The following is an 8681-nucleotide window of genomic DNA, read 5'->3' on the forward strand; positions in this document are numbered from 1 at the left end:
ACATATGAGCCTTTATAACGTCTTATAATATGTCATATACACTACCGTTCAAAAGTTTGGGGTCACTTAGAAATGTACTTGTTTTTGAAAGAAAAGCACATTTTTTTTTGTCCAGTAAAATAACATCAAATTGATCCGAAATACAGTGTAGACATTGCTAATGTTGTAAATGACTATTGCAGTTGGAAATGGCAGATTCTTTTATTGGAATATCTACATAGACGAACAGAGGCCCATTATCAGCAACCATCAGGTTAATTGATCATTAGAAAACCCATTTACAATTATGTTAGCATAGCTGAAAACTGTTGTCCTGATTAAAGAAGCAATAAAACGGGCCTTCTTTAGACTAGTTGAGTATCTGGAGCATCAGCATTTGTGGGATCGATTACAGGCTCAAAATGGCCAGAAGCAAAGAACTTTCTTCTGAAACTCGTCAGTCTATTCTTGTTCTAAGAAATCCAATCAAATCAAATGTATTTATATAGCCCTTCGTACATCAGCTGATATCTCAAAGTGCTGTACAGAAACCCAGCCTAAAACCCCAAACAAGCAAGCAATGCAGGTGTAGAAGCACCTAGCACCGAAGGCTATTCCATTCGAGAAATTGCCAAGAAACTGAAGATCTCGTACAATGCTGTGTACTCCATCACAGAACAGCGCAAACGGGCTCTAACCAGAATAGAAAGAGTAGGAGGCCCAGGTGCACAACTGAGCAAGAGGACAAGTACATTAGAGTGTCTACTTTGAGAAACAGAAGCCTCAACTGGCAGCTTCATTAAATAGTACTCGTAAAACACCAGTCTCAACGTCAACAGTGAAGTTACTCTTTCCAGTGTTTGTGTTCTTTTGCCCATCTTAATCTTTTCTTTTTATTGGCCAGTCTGAGATATGGCTTTTTTTTAAAACTCTGCCTAGAAGGCCAGCCTCTCGGAATCGCCTCTTCACTGTTGATGTTGAGACTGGTGTTTTGCGGGTACTATTTAATGAAGCTGCCAGTTGAGGACTTGTGATGCGTCTGTTTCTCAAATCAAATTTTATTTGTCACATAGGCTGAATACAACAGGTGTAGTAGACCTTAATGTGAAATGCTTACTTAAAAGCTCTTAACCAAAAATGCAGCTCAAGAAAGAGTTACTAAAATATTTACTAAATAAACTAAAGTAAAAAAATCTAATGAATCAAAAAGTGACAATACATTTACATAACAATAACGAGGCTATATACAGGGGGTACCGGTACCGAGTGAATGTGCGGGGGTATAGGATAGTCCAGGTCATTTGTAAAGTGACTATGCATAGATAATAAACAGAGTAGCAGCAGTGTAAATACAAGGGGGGCAATGTAAATAGTCCAGGTGGCCATTTGATTAGGTTAGTTGTTCAGCAGTCTTATTGCTTGGGGGTAGAAGTTGTTAAGGAGACTTTTGGTCCTAGACTTGGCACTCGGCCTTCTGACACCGCCTAGTATATAGGTCCTGGATGTCAGGAAGTGATGTACTGGGCCATAAGAGACAGTAGCAGCAACATTATGTACAAAATGACGTACAAACAATGCGAAAAAAACAAACAAAATAGCACAGTTGGTTATGAGCCTGTAAAACGGCAGACATCCTCTCCGGCACTATATGTGCAGGGCTCTCAGGCCCCTGCCCCCCCCAGTCTCAGACAGACAAATTGACAGGGGCGTCAGAAGAGAATTGGCTCTAGAGGAATGTGACCTGCTCGTGCAGGATAGACACGCATCACTACCAAGCACACATGCCGCACATATGTTCTCCCCAGCGGGAGAGAAGAGGACAGGGCCAGAGAGCTATCTCCAGTGCGCACTCGAGGACACAGTACAGGGAAGCTGGGTTCACTATCTGGGGCAGTGTATCTGGAGAACAACCCCACCACCCCTCCTTTTCTCTATACCTTTTTTTCTTTGCCTTTCTTCAAGTTCATTTTGAGGGATTGGGTTAGGGCTGTTACGGGGAAAGTGTTTCAGTTGACACATTCCAGACCTGCATTGTGTGTTGAATTTATGGAATTATCACAATAAGGAACCAACGGTAATGTTGTTCTAATAGAATGCTGTATTTGAATGGATCAGTTCTTGCCAGGGTTGTTTCTAGGATTTGAAGACATTGGTAGCTTAGCCCAAAGGGGGGTTCACAAAAAAAGAAGGAATTTCAACAGCTAAATGCATGAATTTCTTGGGCATCTAAAGAGAATTTCCTGCATTTTCACACAATCCAACATGCCGGCTCTATTTAGAACACAATGTAAGCAAAAATGCCTGTGAGGGTCATCAAGTTAGGTAAGATATTAATATTAAATATGTTTAAGTGATTAACAAGACTGAACTAGAACAAAGGTAATTCAATAATAAATGTGTTTTGCAGCTTTAACCAATAGTCTAACAACTTGAACAACTTGAAAAAATACACAGTCTTTTGATTATCTTTATTAAGACATCCTTTATTATAGACATCCTCTATATCACGTATTCAATGGGAGTGGTATTGTGAGTGACCCGGCCTATAGAGCGCCTGTCCAGGACTCTAACGTCCAAGGGAATGGAAAGGGCCAGCTCGGATGCCAGGGTAGCGTCCAAAAAAACTCTCATCTGCCCCAGAGTCGATGAGTACACTGGGGTAGGCTGGGAGATTACGGGGGTGACCCGCTGCCCAGTGGGGAGGTTCATAAATGGGTCAGATTCAGGTAGGTACAGAATGTCAAGCAGGCTCGGGGTCAGGGCAGGCAGAATGGTCAGAACAGGGGAAATTAGGGAACAAAACTTGAGCAAGCAGGGAGATGGGAACACGCTGGTAAGACCTGACAAGACAAGACAAACTGGCAACAGACAAACAGAGAACTCAGGTATAAATACACTGGGAATAATGAGGAAGATGGGTGACAACTGGAGGGGGGTGGAGACAAGCACAAAGACAGGTGAAACAGATCAGGGTGACACATTGGCCTAAGAGTACTGTAGAGCTATTTTTACTTGCACACAATATAGCTGGGTCGTCCTGTTCTTAGGGGTCCACCACCCTGCAGTGCCCCAACCCAACACACCACACTCAGCTTTAGGATCTTAGTGAAACATTCATTAATAGTTTCAGGTGTGTTAGGCCAAGGCCAGAGTGACAACCCACAGTACGTCAGAACCCCGGGGCCAGGGCAGAGCAACCCAGCAGCGAGGGATTGCCTAAAAGGTTATCTCCCCTGACTTGGGAAGGTTTTCAATACAGACACCTTTAGTCGTACTGTGTTCCCCATAAGGTATCCAGACCTTATGAAAGTTGCCCAGTATACCCTTAATCATGTAATAAATCAAATCTAGTGATACATAACTTGACTTTGTGGGAGGATAACCAACCTTCCAATTAAGGGCAATGCATTTCTTAGCCACTAGAAATGATTGGTTACACAGTTTCTTCAGATAACTGTCTCCAGTATCAACATTTCCAAGCAAACAAAAACAGAGAGAAGGGATAATCTGTAGACATGCTGAGATAAAAGTACATACTCTTTCAGCCAGCCTTCACAAGACCATAACATCTGCAAACATGTCCCCTTTTGTGTTTTACACCTCCTGCAGAGGAATTACATTTCTGAGTGCATGTACACTGTCATTCAGTTTCACTGGCATATAGTACATTCTATGGATGGTCTTAAACTGCAGTAATTTATGTCTGAGATTATATGAACATGACTGGTCATTCAAACATACCTACAGTATATCCATTCATCATCATCAATAGCTTCTACCAGATCTTCCTCGCATTTTTGTTTTGCATGTTTTGTGTCATTGGGAAAAGCCTATCAACCCTTGATCCAGTTTGGAAATCAACTTTGGAGGTATGTCAGACTGCCTTAAAATAGCATCTGGCTTGTCCCGTGTTTGCTACACAGAGAGATGAAAGTGTTGTATCTGTAAAGATTAACCTCAACTCCATCACAGACTGGCCTTCCCTGGCTGCTTGACCCTGCTGAGACCCCTGTCACCGCGTGATGCTCCTAAGAGGAGGCATGATAAAGAATTACCTTGGTGTACATTTATACATGATATTAACCAAGAATAGAATCAATGGTTCACTAATTGAAATGACCATTATTCCCAGATCCCAGACTCTAACTTTAAGCTTAAGCTGTTGTCCTGTAGCTACTGTAGGGTCTACCCATCAATTCAAGATGGAACCTTGTATCATTCACTGATACTGTTAATATACTGTCAAATTCACCTGAGCTCCGTAGACCGGTCTTCCCTGGCGGTCTGACCCCACTGGGACCCCTGTCACCATCTGATCCTGCTAAGAAATGATGAGCATAGTGTTGTGTACTGACTGCACCAGAGGGTTGCATTCCCTGCTGCATTGTCATTCAGCGGGCAGGAGCGGGTGGTGAGACAGATGACCTGAAAATAGTTTTGTTGTTCCACAGATTATTTGGAAACGTTCCTCTTTCTGCTCTGTATGCGTTAGTCTACCTGTGGTATTAAAAGCATATATTCCTTTTTTCGCATTATTCACACACTCAGAATTGGCTGCTTCAAATTCAGTAGCCTACCTCATTGAAACAGAGTAGGCTGCCTACATGGGCTGATAAACACATGGCAGTTAACTTAAATATGAAATGAACTTAAATATGATTCGACTGTAGTTTACTAGTGTCTGTCATAGAAAGAAGTGGAGGGCGCGCAACCAGCGTGAGTCAAAGTGCAATTGAAAAATGTAATCTACATTGAAAAGGCATAACTATGCACATAGGTTAGGCTACTATGGACTGCGAGTGTTGCCCCTTTTCATTTTCAGTAAGAATTGATTACCCTTTTATTTGCCTACAAATCGTCCTCCTAAAAAGGTAGGCTACATCCTATAGGCCTATGCAAAACGTTGCAAGTGTCACTGTCATAATTATTGCTGCTCAGTAGCCATACTTGCTAAATAACATACACCTAAAATAACACTGCGGTTTAGTTTGGGACCAGTTCTTGCAGTAGTGGGTGGGAGTCTGACAGAAAGCAGGGTGTGGTATGAAAAGCTGCAGGTGTGGGCAGGAGAGGTATGAAGAAATCAGTCCCGCGCAGACCTCTACTGTGCAACATAACAGTGAAGCCTGTAACATCAGAGCTGTTTATTACCGTGTCAGTGTAAAAATGTGGGATTTAGCTAGGAAAACTGACGTATCAGTAACGTTTACATGCCATACTGACTAATAAAAACTTCTGAATATCGGTCTTTAATATTTTGTCCAATGGTTTCATCTTTTGATTTAGGTCTAGTGTGGTTGAGGCAAAAAGAATAGCTAACGTTAGCCAACTTTTGGCCAGCTCTCTCTCAAGTGGTACATCAACTGGCAAAACCTAACTAAGTTAATTTGCTTCTGCTGAAACTGGACAGAACAAAGGACACAAAACATTTCCATATAAACAACAGCTGTTAGATAGTAATAATAGTCACCTCATATCTGAAAGTTAGCTAGCTAGAGGCTAGATCTGACCTGGCTGTGGTAATAGCTAGCATAGCTAATTCATTCACCTCAGTGGAGAGGGGATGACACATTAGCTAATGTTACTGTACATGTCAGTTACAATACTAGCTCAGGACTGTGAATAAACACCAGTTTTGTTTTTTTCTGTTAAGTTAAACAGCAGTTACCTTGCCAGATACATCAGTAAACTAAAGAGTTTCTGCTCTGCTTGCTTTTACAATTCAGTGAAAGAGCAAAACACATACAGACTGAACTATTCAAAACTCTCCTGTGCTGGTCCAGCCAACATTTCAGAAGCTTTTCCTTCACACAGCCCGCTCTGTGGTGTCCATGCAGTCCTAAAGCACACCGTTGACACATTTTGTATCACGTTGCAATGATAAAACTGGGGGGACAAAAATGCTAATTCACCATGTCGGGCGGACATGACCCACCCATCCCCAGTGAAAGTTGTGCCCGTCTACAGTGTATTGGCAAAAACCTCCATACCACTCAAAATCTCCAAACCACCTAAATACCACAACGTCAAAAAATTACTCTGATGATGATCTGTCCATGAGCCAAACTGATAAAAAAACAGAGTACCCAAACATCGTCTCTCTCTCTCTCTATCACATACACTGTGCAGTAATTAGAATCCATGGAGCAGCTTTAGGTGACACAGTCTACTGTGTGCTCAACCCTGCTCTGCTTCTCCCATCGTTTTCTCTGTGTCGTCTATTGCTGTCTCTCTTGTCTGCCCTCATCTGTTGCTGTCTCAGTCTTTTCTGTTGTGGTCTCTTGTCTACTCTTCTCTCTCTCAATAAAATAATGATACAAATATTATTTCAAAATGCAGATGTTGATTTAGTTATGGATCCATAACGAATTACTATGGGAATAAATATCACTGATTTACAGAAATATTGGAACAAAGTTGTCTAAAGAAGGCAAACAATTTAGAATCCGCCAATCCTGTAGGCTACTCCCGGTTTCATTTTTTTTTAAATGGAATAGAAACACCATATTAATCAAATTAATGAAGTTCCATTTCTTAAAATCAATCCCATATACTATGTTATTACAAAAAAATGTTTTAAATGATCTGGTAATGCCAATATGGAAAACTATCAAATGATTCTGAAAGATGCACTCTGGTGGTTAAACTAGCACTAACTTGCATTAACAGAAAAAATGACATTAGATAACGTGCTACAGAATGCTGCAGCAGCTTGCAAGGTGTGCTGCAGTATGATTCAACTTTTAAAGAAACAACCACTGTAGCACTTTGTTACATCTGCTGATGTAAAAAGGACTTTATAAATACATTTTGCTGATTGATCGTTGGAGGTTCCGGACTGTGGCCCGTCGTTGGAGGTTCTGGTCTGTGAACTGTCGCCGGATGCTCTGGACAGGGTACTGTCGCCGGACGCTCTGGACTGGGTACTGTCGCCGGACGCACTGGACTGGGTACTGTTGCCGGACGCTCTGGACTGCCGAGGCGCACTGTGGGCCTGGTGCGTGGTGCCGGCACTGGTGGTACCGGGCTGGGGACACACACCTGAGGGCGAGTGCGAGGAGCAGGAACAGGGCGTACTGGACTGCCGAGGTGCACTATAGGCCTGGTGCATGGTGCCAGCACTGGTGGTACCGGGCTGGGAACACGCACCTCAGGGCGAGTGCGAGGAGCAGGAACAGGGCGTACTGGAACCTGGAGGTGCACTGGAGGCCTGGTGCGTGGTGCCCGGAACTGGTGGTACCGGGCTGGAGGCACGCACCTCAGGGCGAGTGCGAGGAGCAGGAACAGGGCGTACTGGAACCTGGAGGTGCACTGGAGGCCTGGTGCGTGGTGCCGGAACTGGTGGTACCGGGCTGGAGGCACGCACCTCAGGGCGAGTGCGGGGAGGAGGAACAGGGCGTACAGGGCTCTGGAGGCACGCAGGAAGCCTGGTGCCTGGTGTTGGCACTGGTGACACACACCTCAGGGCGAGTGTGGGGAGGAGGCACAGGATACACTGGACCGTGGAGACGCATTGGAGATCCAGAACATAGAGCTGGCTCAATACGTCCTGGCTGGATGCCCATTCTAGCCCGGAAAATGCGAGGAGCTGGAATAGAGTGCACAGGGCTAGGATAGCGCACTGCAGACACCATGCGCATCTCTGCATAACACGGTGCCTGACCAGTTACACACTCCCCATGGTAAGCACGAGGAGTTGGATCAGGTCTCCTACCTGACTCAGCCAATCTCCTCACGTGCCCCCCAAAATTGTTTTATTGGGGCTGCCTCTCGGGCATCCGCAGCGATACTCCACAGGCTGCGTCCAGGGTCCTGCTCCATCTAGTATTTCCTCCCATGTCCAGGATCCTTTTTTGTCCAAAATCTCCTCCCAAGTCTGCTCCTCCTTTTCACAATGCTTGGTCCTGTTATAGTGGGTTATTCTGTCACATTCGTCGTAACAATGAGACCAATGCGCAGCGTGATTTGAATACATTCTTTATTTACGAAAAACACTAAACAAACTAACAAAAACGGCCGTGACGCTAATAATAACGAGTGCTGACATGCAACTACACAAAGACAATAACCAACAAAACCAAAATGGAAAAATGGAAACCTAAATAGGATTCCCAATCAGAGACAACGATAAACAGCTGTCTCTGATTGGGAACCAATTCAGGCCACCATAGACCTTCATATACAGTACAGTCAATAATACAGTAGAAAAAGTCCATATACAGTGTGTGAAAATGAGGTAGGATAAGGGAGGTAAAGGCAATAAATAGGCCATGGTAGCGAAGTAATTTCAATATAGCAATTAAACACTGGAATGGTAGATGTGCAGAAGATGAATGTGCAAGTAGAGATACTGGGGTGCAAAGGAGCAAGAAAAATAAATAATTACAGTATGGGGATGAGGTAGTTCGATGGGCTATTTACAGATGGGCAATGTACAGGTGCAGTGATCTGTGAGCTCCTCTGACAGCTGGTGCTTAAAGCTAGTGAGGGAGATATGAGTCTCCAGCTTCAGTGATTTTTGCAGTTCGTTCCAGTCAATGGCAGGAGGGAACTGGAAGGAAGGGCGGCCGAAGGAGGAATTGGTTTTGGGTGTGACCAGTGAAATATACCTGCTGGAGTGTGTGCTACGGGTGGGTGCTGCCATGGTGACCAGTGAGCTGAGATAAGGTGGGGCTTTACCTAGCAGAGACTTGTAGATGACC

This window comes from Oncorhynchus keta, chromosome 11, assembly GCF_023373465.1.
Source record: "Oncorhynchus keta strain PuntledgeMale-10-30-2019 chromosome 11, Oket_V2, whole genome shotgun sequence".
NCBI classification, from domain to species: domain Eukaryota; kingdom Metazoa; phylum Chordata; class Actinopteri; order Salmoniformes; family Salmonidae; genus Oncorhynchus; species Oncorhynchus keta.